We start from the raw sequence: 15,287 nt of genomic DNA on the forward strand, positions 1-15,287 counted from the left end.
GAGAAGCGTGGTAACGCGTTCAAAAGTCACGGAAACCAACCTCAGAGTGACAAAGTTCTTTAGCTCCCACTCCAATGGCATGTTGTTTAACCCTTGGAAAAATGAAGGCTTCCCTCCCAAAGTGACATGGAGACATCGAGCTCGTTCGCCAGTCTTTGGTGCTCCATTACAGACTGTGTACGTACATGGCTCTTATACGGCTACGTGTACTATTGCCTGATTTAGCATGAGGGAAAATGACGAAGCAACAGTGACACAAGACTAAGTTATGGACTGAAAATGAATTCTTCCACTGTCCCATGGGCTAGGACTGAATATCTCGGCGTAGCCCCTCAACTAACCCCTGTGGAGTGAGGAAATGTCTCACTTAAAAAAAAATCCCACTTAATCTTTTACTTCTTTTTTCGCATCTCTCTCTCTCTCTCTCTCTCCCGGTTCCTACACTTTTGTTTCTACATCTTACAGAAACATAAAAGCCCACCCTTCTACAACACTGAATATGTCATTTCAAACCAGGCTGTCGTCACGGCTGCCCTGTCAACGACAATTTCAAAAACTGATATAAATGAAGCTACAATTATAAATTCACCTCAACTTAGTTCTACGCTGAGGCTCCACGTTTCTTCTTACCAAAAGCCCATATCATAAGTACCGTACCAGAACAAAAAGCTGACGGATTACAAGGAATGCGTGAGCGGATCTTATCAGTCGCACATTTACGGAACCAGGGTCATTGTAAGAGACTAGATTTCGGTCGAGACAGCAGACCTGTCAAGTTGAGGGGAAAATGCAATTTCCAGCTCCAGTCGACAGACGCACATACTGTGTATAGCCATTTCCCCATTGGAGGGAACTGTGAGTAAGGGAATAAGGAGGGGTGACTTTAGCGGGGGTGTTCTCTCATCGACCCTATCCATTATTATTTGGTGAGTACACAGGGGGCTGAAACTTTTAAAAGTGCTTGAGGATATGTGGGGAACAACGATGCTTATCAATTGGCAACGGAAAAAAGGGGAAGAGAAATTTGCTTTTCCGAGATTTTTTCCTGACAAAACTAGTCGCGAAGAGCGTTAGAAGACAAGATGGATGGAGAAAAGTGCTGACACGGAAAATGTCTCCAATATTTCGTGCCTTAAACTCAATCGTCTGGATTTTTTCCATGCTCACTACGCCCCTGGGAAAAAGATGAGGTAGTCGTTCCAGCAAAAAGAAATCAAACCCGAGCAACGAGATTGACACGCGCCGGACCCGACGCCTAGATCCACACTTCATCATGGACACCCCTAACGGGGTCCACCATGGACAAAGATTGGTTGTAGGAATTGTTTTCCATTTCCTCCGGACCCTGGGTGGCAGTAAATGCTCTTGTCCATTGCTATCGATAATCATGGGTCCGGGTGGTTGCGCACTCACACCAACACAATGAATCGCACGAAAGTCCTCTTGTCCTCCACGAAGGCTTGAATAAATATCCGAGCACTAATCCCGGACGGGTGTTGGCAATGTTCCTGAACGAGGGTAGTCTCCGCACCCCACAAAGATCTTTATCGTCATCACCATCACCACCACCACCAACAACAACAACAACGCCAACACCAACACCAACACTGCCATGGCTAGGTGATACGGTTGGTAGTTCTTTGCCTTGCCGGCCGAAAAGTGTGACCGAGATGATGGAATATTAATGACGTGCCATCGAGGCCAAAGTAGGAGCGTGCCACTTTGGAGCCACGTGAATTACTGCTGACTAGTGTCGGTTGTTGGGTCATAGCGGTTGGTAGCTCTCCCCATCTCGTTGTGGTTTTGATAACACCAAGTGCAATGCAATGAATGGCTGAGTTTGGACTTGAGTACAAGACGACCACTTTTGGCTCAGAGACAAACTTGTCCAACCCTCACAAATCCGACTTGCTACTACTTTTCCATTTCCCGAATGACACTTTTACGACTGTCTCGAGATGGTCGATGGCGAGACCAAGTAGATTCGAGATGCCTCTCATGAAACTAAAGTGTTGGACGGACAAGCTAAACTTCTTAATTTGAAAACCATTTCACACAACNAACTTCTTAATTTGAAAACCATTTCACACAACTAAAAGGTAAAGAAAGGGCAGCAAATTCCTGCTCTAAATACCCACAAGATCTCATTTTGAGACAATACGCCTTGCGATAATAGTGATCAATAAAACTAATGTCTATGTACATGCACATAGGTGAGTAAGATGTTTAGAATTCAGCTTCGTTGCAATCAGTCCGTCCTATTTCGGTCACCCACATTCAAAGTGCGTCTCAATATGGTTAACTTTTTTGCAGAATGGAAGAACCGGAGAACCTTAAGAAGGCAGAGGAATCCAGGAAGATAAAACTTGAAATGACTCTCGAGGACGGTACTTTGAAAGGCTTGTGCATATACGTAAAGGAATGATATGATTTTCATGGCTTGGGCTCTTAAAAACGCGGTTAGTGCCCGTTTATGGCTCAACCAGATGTACACATCCGTTAGCCTGTCTTACTAGGTGAGTTAACCAGATTTAGTAGGGTAGCTAAAATGTGCCATTGCGGTCTATTCATCTTGGCTAAAACGGGGCTGTGGAATGTTCTCATTTTTATTGGCCTTTTGCGCCCGAATATGGCCACCACCGAGGAATGGCAAGGCTAGTCCTCTCCAATTATTGAGACCGCATTAAAGTTGTAGTTTTGTGGGTCGTACACGAGGTGAGGTCGGTGGGAATTTGCGACTGGTTAAAAAATGCAAAATCAAACTTCCTTAAAAACTTCATACCTCAACGTGAGAAAAGACATGTTCAATGAATGCATCGAGGTATAATGCAGTCCGTAGCGTGTAGGCTCGCACATGTACATAAACTGTACCTACACTATGCAATCTGACGAATGCAGATTGTAGGTAGAATGAGCGAACTTTACTATTATTATCCTCACTTTCTGGAGCAACAAAGCGCGTTTGTCGGTACTTGGGGCTGATCAAAGCTCTTGAGGGCATGAGCTCAAGGTGCATGGGTATTAGATTAGCGATCTAATCTTGGCGCCAGCTGCCATGGCACCATGGACCACTACCTAGCTAGCTGCTTACTTCCCAATACCATCCAAGCACAAAAGAACCCTTTACATGCCTCCATGGCATTAATGATGAAGCAAGATGATGTCTTATATACAGAAAAAAAGTTCTCTGGAGAAAAAGAGGAAAGGCAAGAACGGAGTTGTAACTTCTGCCAGAATCATCAAGTCAATAAGCATACGAGATTGAGCCAATTCCGCCAGAGAAAGAGGTTATTCAGACGAGATGGAGGGTGCGTGTCGCTCCCTCGCTCCAATGGCATGTCAAATCCATTCCATCGGTGGCGTCTTCTTCATCTCTGAAAAAAATATGACGGAACTGATGAAAATCAAAATGGAACTTTCTTGAACGAGAGTTCGCTCTTAACCGAGTGCCTAAGGAGACAAAGAGGCACTTTGGTTGGGCACCAATATGTTTTCTTTCTGCGGAACAAAGACTGGTTCGCTCCGCTCAAATTAGTCAAGCTTGAACAAAAAAAGAAGTGTTGTAGAGCGCGACCGCAGACCTTTTTTTGCGGGTGGAAAGATGCCGCCGAAGACTGGGTGGAAAAATCCATCCATGAGGAGAACAGCAGGATTAAGAGCCGAGTGAGAAAGAAAGCTCTCTAGATCTTGAACGACAGACCCGAAATGAAGCTTAAATGGATAACAAGTTTGTCAGAGAAAAACATCAGCTTATATTTGCCACATCCCTTCATGCCTTTTGTGGGCATTGTAGCGGTTCCTTGATCGTGTAATAAGAATTTGGGGACTGACTTATTAAGATACGAGTATCATTGCCTAATTTCGAAATATGTTGATGCCAAACCCTCGGTCTCAGTGGCCTTTGTTGTAATGGAGTAGTTGTAGGCTTGTGTCGTCGTTATTAGGATATGTTGATAAAGCTGGATTGATTGCCAAGATATGATGCGCTCACCCTAATCGAATTGAATCTTGTGCACGGCACGATGCTCATCGCTCTGCGTCTATTCTAAGCCTGTAATAGAATCAGAGGAAGGCACCCAACCAAAACCAAAGAAAAGTTGGCCTCAGACCATCTGGTTGAACTTGACAGGCGTGTTCGTTAAGTCCGGCCAAAGTCTTGGCACAATCAATGGTGAATGCAGTTTTTTCGTAGTTCTTTTAGTCACGCACCAATGATTCAAATTAGAACGATTCAAGCCAGCCAGTGTTATGGCTTGAGTTTTGTGGCTTACGTGCATGGGGCATTGCTCTGACTCTACTAAAGATGTTTGAACTTGGCAATTGGGGGCATTAGGAACCGTCAAGGTGATTGCTTCGTCCCATTGTGAGGTATGTCAGAAAGTTGTGTCACCCGTCAATCACGGAACAAGCTTTGGGTCGCCGTCTTGGGATCTACTCTAATCTACAGTACTGTACGTACTGTAGCTACAACGAGTACCTTGCTAGCTAGCTAGTCCTCGAGTGTCTCGGAAAGTTGGTGGTGGACCCCGAGAAAAGGGAGGCGTAGAAATGGATCAATCAAGGGTGAACCTTCGACCACATTATTTCCTTCTAATCGTTATCCAAAGGTCAACGCCGAGATTACCTAACTGCGCACAGACTGACGGTTGGTTCAAATTGGTTAGTCGCATTGGACAGGTTAATTTCTATTAGTGCCAATCCAGGTTTCGCTGCGGATTGTCAGGACCGCCCCCTGGGTAGCAAACAACGAAGTAGTTTAACGAGGTTTGCATGATACATAGAGCACTTTGCATGTTAAATGAGCGTTGTATTAGGTCTGCGAGTGCTCGGACGTATGGCCACTCACTACAAAACCCAGTCATCCAGGTCTGACCAGGTTCACCTGTGCAAGGCAAACCAAGCTAGCCCACTCGCTGGGAGTACGTTGGTACGCACAGGTAAAAGGCATTGCGATGAAGAGGCCCAGTGAAGATTCTCAAATGCCTTGAAACCGCAAATTAGCGTCGTTGAAGTCGGGAGCTAATCATTTAGTTTTTTATGTCTCTCTTCATCTGGATCGTCACTCTCACGCTTGAGGTTTCCCGCTAAATGACTTGAATATCACATTAGCCCCCACACACTCATACATGAACGAGTACATGGCAACCGGAGGGAAGCGTAGCATGCATGGTCATGTTAGTTTTTGGAGGCCCCCCAAACGCCGTTGGCTGAGGGCTGGACTATGTAGCGAGTATCACGTTGTTGGAACAAGATATGCTTTGTCGGGAGAGACACCGGATGGTGATGGAATTGGATCAATGATTTGATTTATGAGAACTATCAGTGGTTGTCAATGGCTTCCAGGGGAAGTTTAGGGGCAACTGCGGAATCATTTCTACGCCCTGTCAAACACATGAATTGAAGCCTCTATGTTTGGAACTTGACAGCGGTGGTGATGATGACGATGGCGGCGGTGTCGGTGTGAGCGCCTTTGGAGGGAGGTACAACGTAAGTGTTACATTACTTAGCACATGATTAATGCTCTTGACATTCGTAATTAGTTTGTATTGTCGATATGTCGGAGAGGCTCAATTCAAGTCAACTACAACTTACAGATCGGCATTTGGACGGATGATCTGCCTCCACTAGGAAGGAATGTATATTCTTTCTACTTTTATTCATTCTTACTCGCATATTTGTCACTCTAGCGGAGGCTAGGAGTTGTCTTATTAGTACATATGTATTTCCAAGACCTAGAAAGAACTCCATTATCAATTGGATTTACCATCCATCTCCAGTGGATGTTGTTGCGCTGTGTGCATATACTATAACGTACGTATCTAGAAATACGTATATGAGAAGTGGAGGACGTTGATGAGTCTTGGCCCATCCATGTCCGAGTAATAACAAACCAATGCTCAGAGTGATGCATCAAACCAAGCATCCTCTCACATTCACACACGCATATATATGCTATATATACCGATCGAACGACATCCACTTGGCGCCCTTTTCACATTCAAGATTCTCTTAGGATTTGGGCATCGCCAGAATGTAAGTAAGAATGGGATGGGTGGCTGCTACCTCTCAATGGCAATGGTTCTTTGGCTTCGACGACAACAATAGCAATGACCCAAACCGTCGTTGGCCGTCATCATCATGATCATCTTCATCCCAATCCTGCACCACGGCCAGAACTAGTGAGCACTGGAGGTGGGGGTGCTAGTAGTTACTTGGTGTAGAGGTGGCAGTAGTAGTAGTAGTCGTAGTAAAACTTGTCTATTTTATGCAGTCCTCAAGAATCGAGATCTCCATGCCAAAGAACATCCTCTTTCTCCTACTCCTTCTTGGGCTTTGGTACGAGTGTTTCTGTCTGTGTGTGTCTGTGTGTTTATACTGCGTATGGCCAAGCTGGAGAAAAAGGGCGACACATAGCAGTTCTGTTGGCACCCTTGTGGATCCTAATGAGTTCGTCCCTAATCCATTATTCAACACGCACTCTCTGTCGCGAAGAAGAAGAAGAAGTAGGCGAAGGATGAGCCCCCAGTGGTCCTCCTCTCCTCCTCCTTCTCCTCCTCTACTCCCCCATTCCCATCTCCTCCTCCTCCTCCTCTTTCTCGTCCTCGTCGTCGTCCTCGTTCTCCTCCTCCATCTCTTCCTCTCCACGATCCTCGTCCTCTAGCGTCAACTCAGGCGGTGGGTTGGCCATTGCCTTGGGTATTTCTTTTGGCTAGCCGTTGAAGGATGCTGGGACGGCCAACAATTCCTGGAGTCTCTCATCGTCGGCGGATCATGAAAAGACACCATCAACTTAAACTCAATGAGCGTCTGTTTCCTGGGTGTGCTCTCATTCGTTCTATCTCCTTTCCCCACCAAGTTATCCGCCGTTGTCGTCCGTGATGACTCTTCTCATTGCTTTGTCTCCCTCCTCCTTCATAGTGGAGTCGAACCGCCCTTGGGCGGAAATTATGTTGGTCAACGCACGACGCCCTCTAGCGGGCACATTCCACGTGGACCCATCCTACTCGAGGGTCCAATCAGAAGCTGGCCACAAAAAGACGAAAGAATCTCATTGGTGGCCAACTTGAACAGATTGATAGGTGCTCTGCTAAATGAGAGTCTGTTCAGAGGTTTGGGTCTCAACGTGGATTGCCAGCCGGGTCCTTTCCTTCCTTGGTTCGTTCGTTCCTGGAGCAGCCAGTCATTGCCCCTCTCTGTCTCTCTGTCTTTCCGTCTCTCTGAGTTGATAACCAAGCTCAAGCCGGAGAGAATATTGGACTTTTCGCGCCCAGTAGATACGTTGTCGTCACAGTCATCCTCATTCGCGGTCGTGGGGACGCTTTCAGTGTCTAATTACAAGCTAATTATTTCAGGTTTTACCTGGCTCCATCATCATTCCGATGGAACCAAGCGGCACGTAGGCTGCCTCCATTGACCATGGTCCAGCCCCATGTGGAACGGGATCATAACGATGGACGACGATCTCAGAGGCAGGTCCTCTTTGGTAAACGCTCTTCGGCGAGTCTCTGGCCCTGAGTCAATCCCCGAGGATGCGTGTACTTGATTGGGACCGGTGTTTAGGAGTGAGTGTTCATTTGCAAAAAGGTGGGAATTAGTAGGTGATCCGCGGGGCTGACAGGTCTTCATGTCGGAGAAGTTGTTTGGCCGACCTTGACAAGATCAGATGGGAGAGTGTAGCCGAAACAACACTTTTACAACATGGCCACCACACGACCCGACCCGATGGGCCAGGTTTTGAATGCGACGTGCTGTTATTGTTGTTGGGGTTGTTGTTTTTGTTGTTAATGCTGCTTCTGCTGTGGTGCTAGTGGCTGTGGTTCACGAAGAAGAAGAAGAAAAGCTTAGCTTCGAAAAGAAGAGATACAAGTAGATGTAGTTGTTATGGTGGTCGAAGAGAAGTAGTTGACTGGATTCTAGATATGACTGCATGCATGGTGGACAGTGGAATGCATAATACGCCACAAAAGGAATGCTGCTCATCCATCTGATTACTCTCAGTTTGGTTACACTAAAAAGGAATTCCTTTCCTCAAGGGTAGGATTGGCATGACTTGGCAAAGACATCAAAAGATTAAATAGGAGACAGAGAGACATGTTTAATTAAAGTCCGGTCACACTTGCTTTACACTCCTATTTGATAATGTATGTGGATTCATAGTCCACGGTTTTTTTTGTTCTTTGATTGAGATTGATTCCAATCCCCGTAGATTATGTCGAGTGTCTGTCTGTTACAATAGCGTGACGAGATCGACTTTAATCAAAGGTCACGACAAAGATAATTGGTTGTTAGGCAAATTTCCTCTGTCGTCAATATCCCAATTCAATTCAAATTTCGTCTGAACCGTTCAGGGCCGTGGCCCCAGAAGTCTAAGAACTCGAGCTTTAGCCTAAATCCATTGAAGTGGGCTTGCTTCTTTTCGTCGGGGAATTTCTCACTTTTCCAACTTTTTTGCAGCCTTATTTGATCTAAAAAACCGTGTGCTCCCCTCTCCTCTCTCTCTCTTCTGGCCTTCTCTCAACCCTACTTGGTGGTTTGGTGTTGGTTCCCTAGTTCGAAAACATAAAGCCAGTCAAGAAGGAGAGCAAAGAAGGCCGAAAAAGGCCAGCCAGTCAGCCAGCTAGAACTTATTATTGCCTCAGCCTCAGTGAAGGCTTATCGTTTCCTATGGTTGATAACATTGCCATTTCAATGCTCAGGATAGGATGGGCTTCTCGGCAAACAGGAAGGTATACCCGAAGTTTGCCTTGCAAGGCTTCTTGGACAAGACATTTTTCGCGAAGTCCTTCAAGCAACAATCCTTATATGTGCTCATATATTTCTACCACATACAATAGAGTCTCGGCTCAAACAAGACCTTGGCTGCAAATTAATTAGCCTTTACCATTTTGCTTCATTTGCTGGTATTGCAATCGGTGGTAAACGGATTCCGAATATAGTTTGATGTATATCAAATATTGAACTTTTATTGGCATCATGATGCACTACAAAAACGAAGACCCATTAAATGCCATCGAAAATTGAGAATCTTTTTATTTCCTTTTTTAAGACGCACTTTAAGATGTAACGCGGCGTTTAGCCTTTTTCATTTAATGATTTTTCGTCTGTTCGAGAAAAGATTCAAAGCAGGTCCTGAACACAAAGGTGTGGAAGAACATGCCATTCCAGGCCCTTGCTTGGCTTTACGACGAAGAGAGAGGCTTTCTTTTTTCGTTGGTGGTGCTCGTCCACAAGCCTTTTTTTGCCTCTCCCAAACAGCTTGATACCACTTTGGCCAGCACAATGGGCTATCCTTCCCTCTCTCCGTTCCCTTTTCCCCCGGTTTCTGCTTGATCCTCGCCCCAAAATCTTGTCGACGGTAACGAGGATGCCACTCTCTCTCTCTCCCTCTCTCTTTCTCTCCCTGACGAAAGGAAGAAAAAAGAAAGGGGTCGCCATCAGAGCCAATAGCCTTGCCATCCTATTGAGGTTAGGCCTCACTCCCTCTTGACTGTCTAGTAAGGCAGCAAACCAGAGCAAACCAATGGTATTTCTAAGATGGGAAAGATCTCGTAACGGAAGCGAGCTTCCCCGATTCCGGAAGTTGGAACGACCTCGTTCTGATCTCCTGACAAGGCGAGACGCATTAGGCCGGAAACGGGTTGAAACGAACGAAAAGGAAGAGTTAAGAAGTGAAGAATTGGAACAGAAAAAGGCCCATTTAAGTGGGAGGAGACGAGAGATCTTGGAAATTGGTGTGGAGGCGGAACATGAAGAGCAGGCACGGGCATACAAAAAATACAACACCTTGACCATTATGATCTACTCCAATCCTTTGTAAAGAAATGGGATCATCGATGAAATCAATCAATAGCCGTTGAGCAATTGCCAAGGAATCAAGGGAGGCTCTCAAGAGGTGCATAATCCAATCCATTGGATTCTGACAAAATCCAGATGATGCCTCTAAGTTGGCAGAGCCCCAGCATTCTTTAAGTACTCCTTTGCTCCTCGAGAAGAGCCCATCAAATGCTCTTCACTTCTCTGAAGAGCTTTTCAAAACTCATCATCCTCATTTCAGAGCATGAGCAGCAATCTTCTCATCTCATCCATTCCATTGCCAAGGGAGGCTATTTCGAGGCGAGATAAGGCCGGTTCATAATTAATTCTGTAGCCACATAAATGCCTCTTTCACATGTCGTGGTTTGGGTTGGAGAATCAACTATCGAGCCAAAGATGAGGCAGAAGTTCAGTGGAGAGATGCTCTCAATTACTTACGGAGCGTTTGGGATTTTTTCCCCCTGGCGTCGTCAGAGATGATCATTTGGCACTTGGCTACAACATGGAGCCCAGCCCTCATCGTTTTGATCCGATGTAGTCATATTTATGCCACACTCATTGGTTGCCGATGGCGATGGCTCCATTAGTTTGGTTGTCGACCCTTCGTCATGAAAACCATGTTTAGCCAAGAGCTAATAATTCATAGACACCCCCAGCTGCTCTAATGTTGAAGCCGTAAAGACTCATTTCAAATTCAATCTGTGATCTTTTTTGTATAAGCTATAAGCGGCATCCCTCGTTTTTTGTGTCCCCCGCCAGAAGCAGACGGCCCTTGTTACAACATATTCCAAATGGATTTTGAAGAGCGGGGTTAGATGAGGGAGAGATCCAGTGCGTGGTGCCGGAAAAAGGGGAATAAAGAATGGAAAAGGAAGAGGGGAATGAAGAAGAAGAAGAGGAAGAAGAAGAAGGGAAGAAAGGAGGGTTGCCTGTGGGAGAGGGAGTGCCGAGGAACGAGCGGGTTCTTTGTCTTAAACAATGAGGCAAAAAAATGAGTCCCCAACCTCGATTGTGTGCTGCCAAAGGGAGGTTGTGTCGGGAGCGATGTCGAATCCGTTTTTTCGCTCTATGACGAGACGCGAGTTCCCCCAATCCATTTGTTGGCACAACTGAAATTTGGCCTCACAAGTGGGAAAAGACGGGGAAAACGAATGAGGGTCGAAGAGTTATTAACAGGGGGAAAATGCATGGATATTTCCCTCCCCTCTGCGATCCCCCTCCCCTTGTTCCGTGTCTAAACTACCCCTTGCTGGTTCTTGTGATCTCGTCCTTTCTCTCCCAAATGGTGAGGAGGCCAGTAGAGGTTTTGCTGCTGTTGTTGTCATTGGTGTTTTTCACCCCGAAAACGTCACATTGCAAGTGCGTGTGCGTGTGTGTGTGTGCGTGTACCCTAGAGTGGAACTGCTTATACAAGTCTGCGGTTAACTCATTTGAATAATGCTCTTTGGGAACGAAGAACGAGGCATTCATCCTCAAAGCCAAGAGAGGGGACCCACAACGACCCGGCTCATTCTCTCTCTCCATCTCTCTCTCCCCCTCGATCCGATGTGGTATATAATGTGTGCATGTAGGTTGCCTTCCTCGTTTGAACAAGTCCGTCCCGGATTGCGAATGTGTAAAGGGTGATGTGATAGCTTCCATTTTGGGAGGGTGGGATGTTATTTGGCTTAATGTGATCGGTCCTTCCTCAACCATATACGTACAGAGGAACACACGCGTACAACTTCCAGGGCGGATCTGGGTCTTCCCCTACAGACGACTTAATGAATTGGGATAAATCAAGTACTCACTCTCCACCAGTGAGAAGTGGAGTTTTATTACTCGAGCCTCTATAACTCTTATGTTGGAGCGAGAAGATGGACTTGAACTCCGTGGCTCAGTACTACTGGAGGCTAGAACGAAATACTGTATACTGCACATCAGGGCTTAAAACGCACTAAAGTCGGGATGACAAAAAAGTTACAAAAGGAGATTCGCGACTCTCTGTTCAGACCTCAAGCAAATTGAATTTCAACCCGCCTGTGTTTGATCCCATAAAAAGAGTGGCGAGCCAATTTTGGAAATTGCGGTCTCGAAATTTGCATTCCAAGCAATGCCAATCTAGACGTGGCTCGATGAGCATTTGGCAGCGTCAAAGAAAGGATGGAGCAGGTACACGCAGCCAAGCAGCCGAGCAGCCAACCAGCTAGCCAGTCAGCCAGCTAGCTTGCCGTTGCCATTACCAGCCGTTTTGATCCCAGCTGGTCCGTTCAAGATCCTCTTTGTTTGTCACACGCACACTCAAAGGGGTCCTTGCTTACACCCCAATGGACCCATAAAATCTAATGGCAAATTCATTCCCTTTTTGAGCCTCGACCGAGTCGGCCCGTGTCTCTATGCAGACTTAGACACCGAGAAAAGTTCCCTCCTATTTTCGCGTTTGAATAGACAGCAGAAAAGCGGTGGAGGACAACACGAGAGCTAGATAGAGTAGACTCGTAGGCTTTCGTGCAAATCATCCCATTCCATGGCCAACGGCAATGAATTCTCAGTTTTATGCTTGAACACTACTCTTTCTCTACCCCCCTTCGACGCCCGCTTCTTCTCTTTAGATCTCCTCCTCCTCCTTTTCCTTCTTTATTTTTGTCTCTCTCCCTCTCTCTCTCATTCGCTCCCAACACCTATCATCAAACTCATCCTAATTTCAATTCCATTCAAAGCGACGAGGGCTTTTTCTATCAAGTCATCCACATTCAAATGTTTTTTCCATTTTATGAGCGGTCGATTTCAGACCCATACACACTACGAACATTCAAGCATACGTACGTACGTAACTACTTCTGCTGTTGGGCGGGGTAGGAGGTCCATACCTATAGATGGTTAACAGTGAATGAGTAAGCACAAGGACTGTTTCTAGCTACCCAATGTCTAGCAGATTACTACATTTTGATTAAAGTCGTTCCAGCGCTGATGATGATGATGATCATCATCAGAACACTTCTATTGTCATCATCCTTTGGCTTTCCATTAAAGCCATGACAAGGCTGGAATAGCGAAGAATCAAAACAATCTCCAATGATTTTCAGGCTCTTTGTTCCACTTGAAAACTCGATCCGGTAGACATTCCATATCATCCTCACCCTGGTCTTCCTCTCCAGCCACTTGTAATGAAATTGCCAGAAAAGGGCCCTATGAGTAGCAAGACTGGCAAAACAGGTCTGGGGCGCTAACTCCGTCGGCCATCAAGGCCAAGGCAATCTTAGAGTGGACAATGTGACTTTGGACTGAAAAAAAGAGACCCCCCAACAAAAGAGCTGTTCCATACAAACCATGGCGGTTCACACCATGATTTCCACATGGCTTCCACCAACAGGGATCAATTGGAGGGAGTCAGTAAAACTTCTTTTTGCAAACTTTGAATGGACCCAAGTGTTGGAGGCTCGCTCGATCCACCCAAAATTCCAGGCTTTCCTCGTCCTTTATGAGACTCGTGTATTGTCCTATTGGACTAGAGCAGAATCTTTTTGACTTGGAACTCTGAAGGTTGGAAGTTGGAACTTGAAGCTTGGCACAACGGCAGGCAGGCAGGCAGGCAGGCAGGCAGGCAGGCAGGCACTCAAGCAGACACTCAGGCAGTCTGGAGGATGGTGAACACGAGGTTGACACTTGGCCATGGTGTGAGGTGATTCTTAATTCCCTCATGTTGGTTCCAAGTTCCAATATCGTTCGTACCCCCTTAGTAAGTGGTTCCACGACATACAAAAACTTGCGCCAACCTTTTTCACTCCACGTGGATTGTATGGGCGGTCGTATGGGAGTGACAGCTGACGGAGAATGAGATTGTTTCTTTTCTCGACCGCTATTGGTGGCCAGTTAAGAAGACTCTTGCTCATTGGATAGCAGCCACAAGCGACCGCCCCTCACAAACACGTGGAGTAATCGGTTCGGACAAAAGCTCTATTGATATATGATTATGAAAAAAAATTATACTGTTAGCAAGGCGAGTAGTATGATGACGTCGACGGGCAGAACCAAGTGAAACCAGCCAATGGAAATGGTTGTGCTCCCCCTCCTCATCATCTTGAAGAACCTCAGCCGTGAGGCTGTTTGGAAATTACGATTCGTGCGCTTAGCCAGCTAAATCATTTCCATTTGGGGCCAATTGAATGGGCCAGATTGGCTCCGGCCGGCGGGTCGATTTTCGATGCGTTCCTGGGTCAATAATACCACGTCTGGAAATCGCCGAGATGTACGCCCATTCTTCTCTGGAATGCAGCAAAGGGATCAGAGGCTTCAGAGCACACAACAGCTACAACAACAGCAGGAATCCAAGTACCAGGAGCATGAGTAGCATCGGCAGCTTCTAGGTCGAGAGAGCATGGATGGTTTTGGCGTCAATGGCCCCGGGACTAAGCGACATCATTACCACGCTATGACGAACTGTAAAGCCATTCGACACAACTCTTGTGTGGATGGTTGGACGGACGATGGGGAAGATTGAGTCAGGAGACGAGCAATTCAGTCCAGCCGAAAGTAAGAACGCGAGCTCTAGCTGCTACAACATTACACGGAGATGGACCCGAACAGATGTGAGCAAGTTGTGTGCCTCTTTCCTCATGCGGTTAGGGGGAGGGGAGCAGAGCAAAGGAGAGGATCGCGAGGAGGAGAGGACTGGAGAGAGGGAAAGAGCGAAGGAGGGAAGGAAGGAGGGGGGGGAGACCGAGAAGATCCTTTGGCTGTCATAGAGCTATGTCGAGTTGATTGGGGCCCTTCAGCGTATTAAATATTTGATCCGCTTGAGTGATGGTAGAGACGACGACGACGACAACGACGACCACGAAGAAGACGACCCAATGAGTGAGTGTGCATGGGGTCCAGAAACTCCACATCCAGTCGAGCTCCGTGATGATTGTTTAGCGTTCCTCTCCTGTGATCTTGTTCTCTCATTGGGGTTGGCAGCAGACTTGGTGGACGAAGCTCGGATACTAACTACTCAATGCATCCTCTCATTGATGTTGGTCGTACACACCCGCACCCACATCCTACATACACTCATACGCTCACGGCCCGTTCTTTGTGGGTCCATTGAGTGGAGCAAAATGCGTTTCATGACTTTTCATGGGTGAATTAGAGCGCTCGTCGACTACCATTAAGGCGATGAGATGTTCGAGATCCCTCCGCTGTTCGTGTCTATCTGCTCGGCCAGTTTCTAGTCTAATCTGTGGCCATGATGAGTGAGTATGCAGCAGTACCACAACAGCGACAATATCAACAACAACAACAACTGCACTAGCAACAACTTTAAGTATATGCCAGAAGTATGCGCTTGAACCAGGATCCTCGAGGATGAGTAATGCGAGGGAAAGAAAGAAGTGGATGAGACGAGAAAGAAAAGAAGGAAGGAGAGGGCTGAATGGATGGATGAAACTTGATGGAACTGCATGTTCAGCGCAGATTGTGTAATTAGGTGTTGGAGCACAAATTTGTGTGGGAAT

Source organism: Tigriopus californicus, chromosome 4 (genome assembly GCF_007210705.1).
Source record: "Tigriopus californicus strain San Diego chromosome 4, Tcal_SD_v2.1, whole genome shotgun sequence".
Lineage (NCBI taxonomy): Eukaryota > Metazoa > Arthropoda > Copepoda > Harpacticoida > Harpacticidae > Tigriopus > Tigriopus californicus.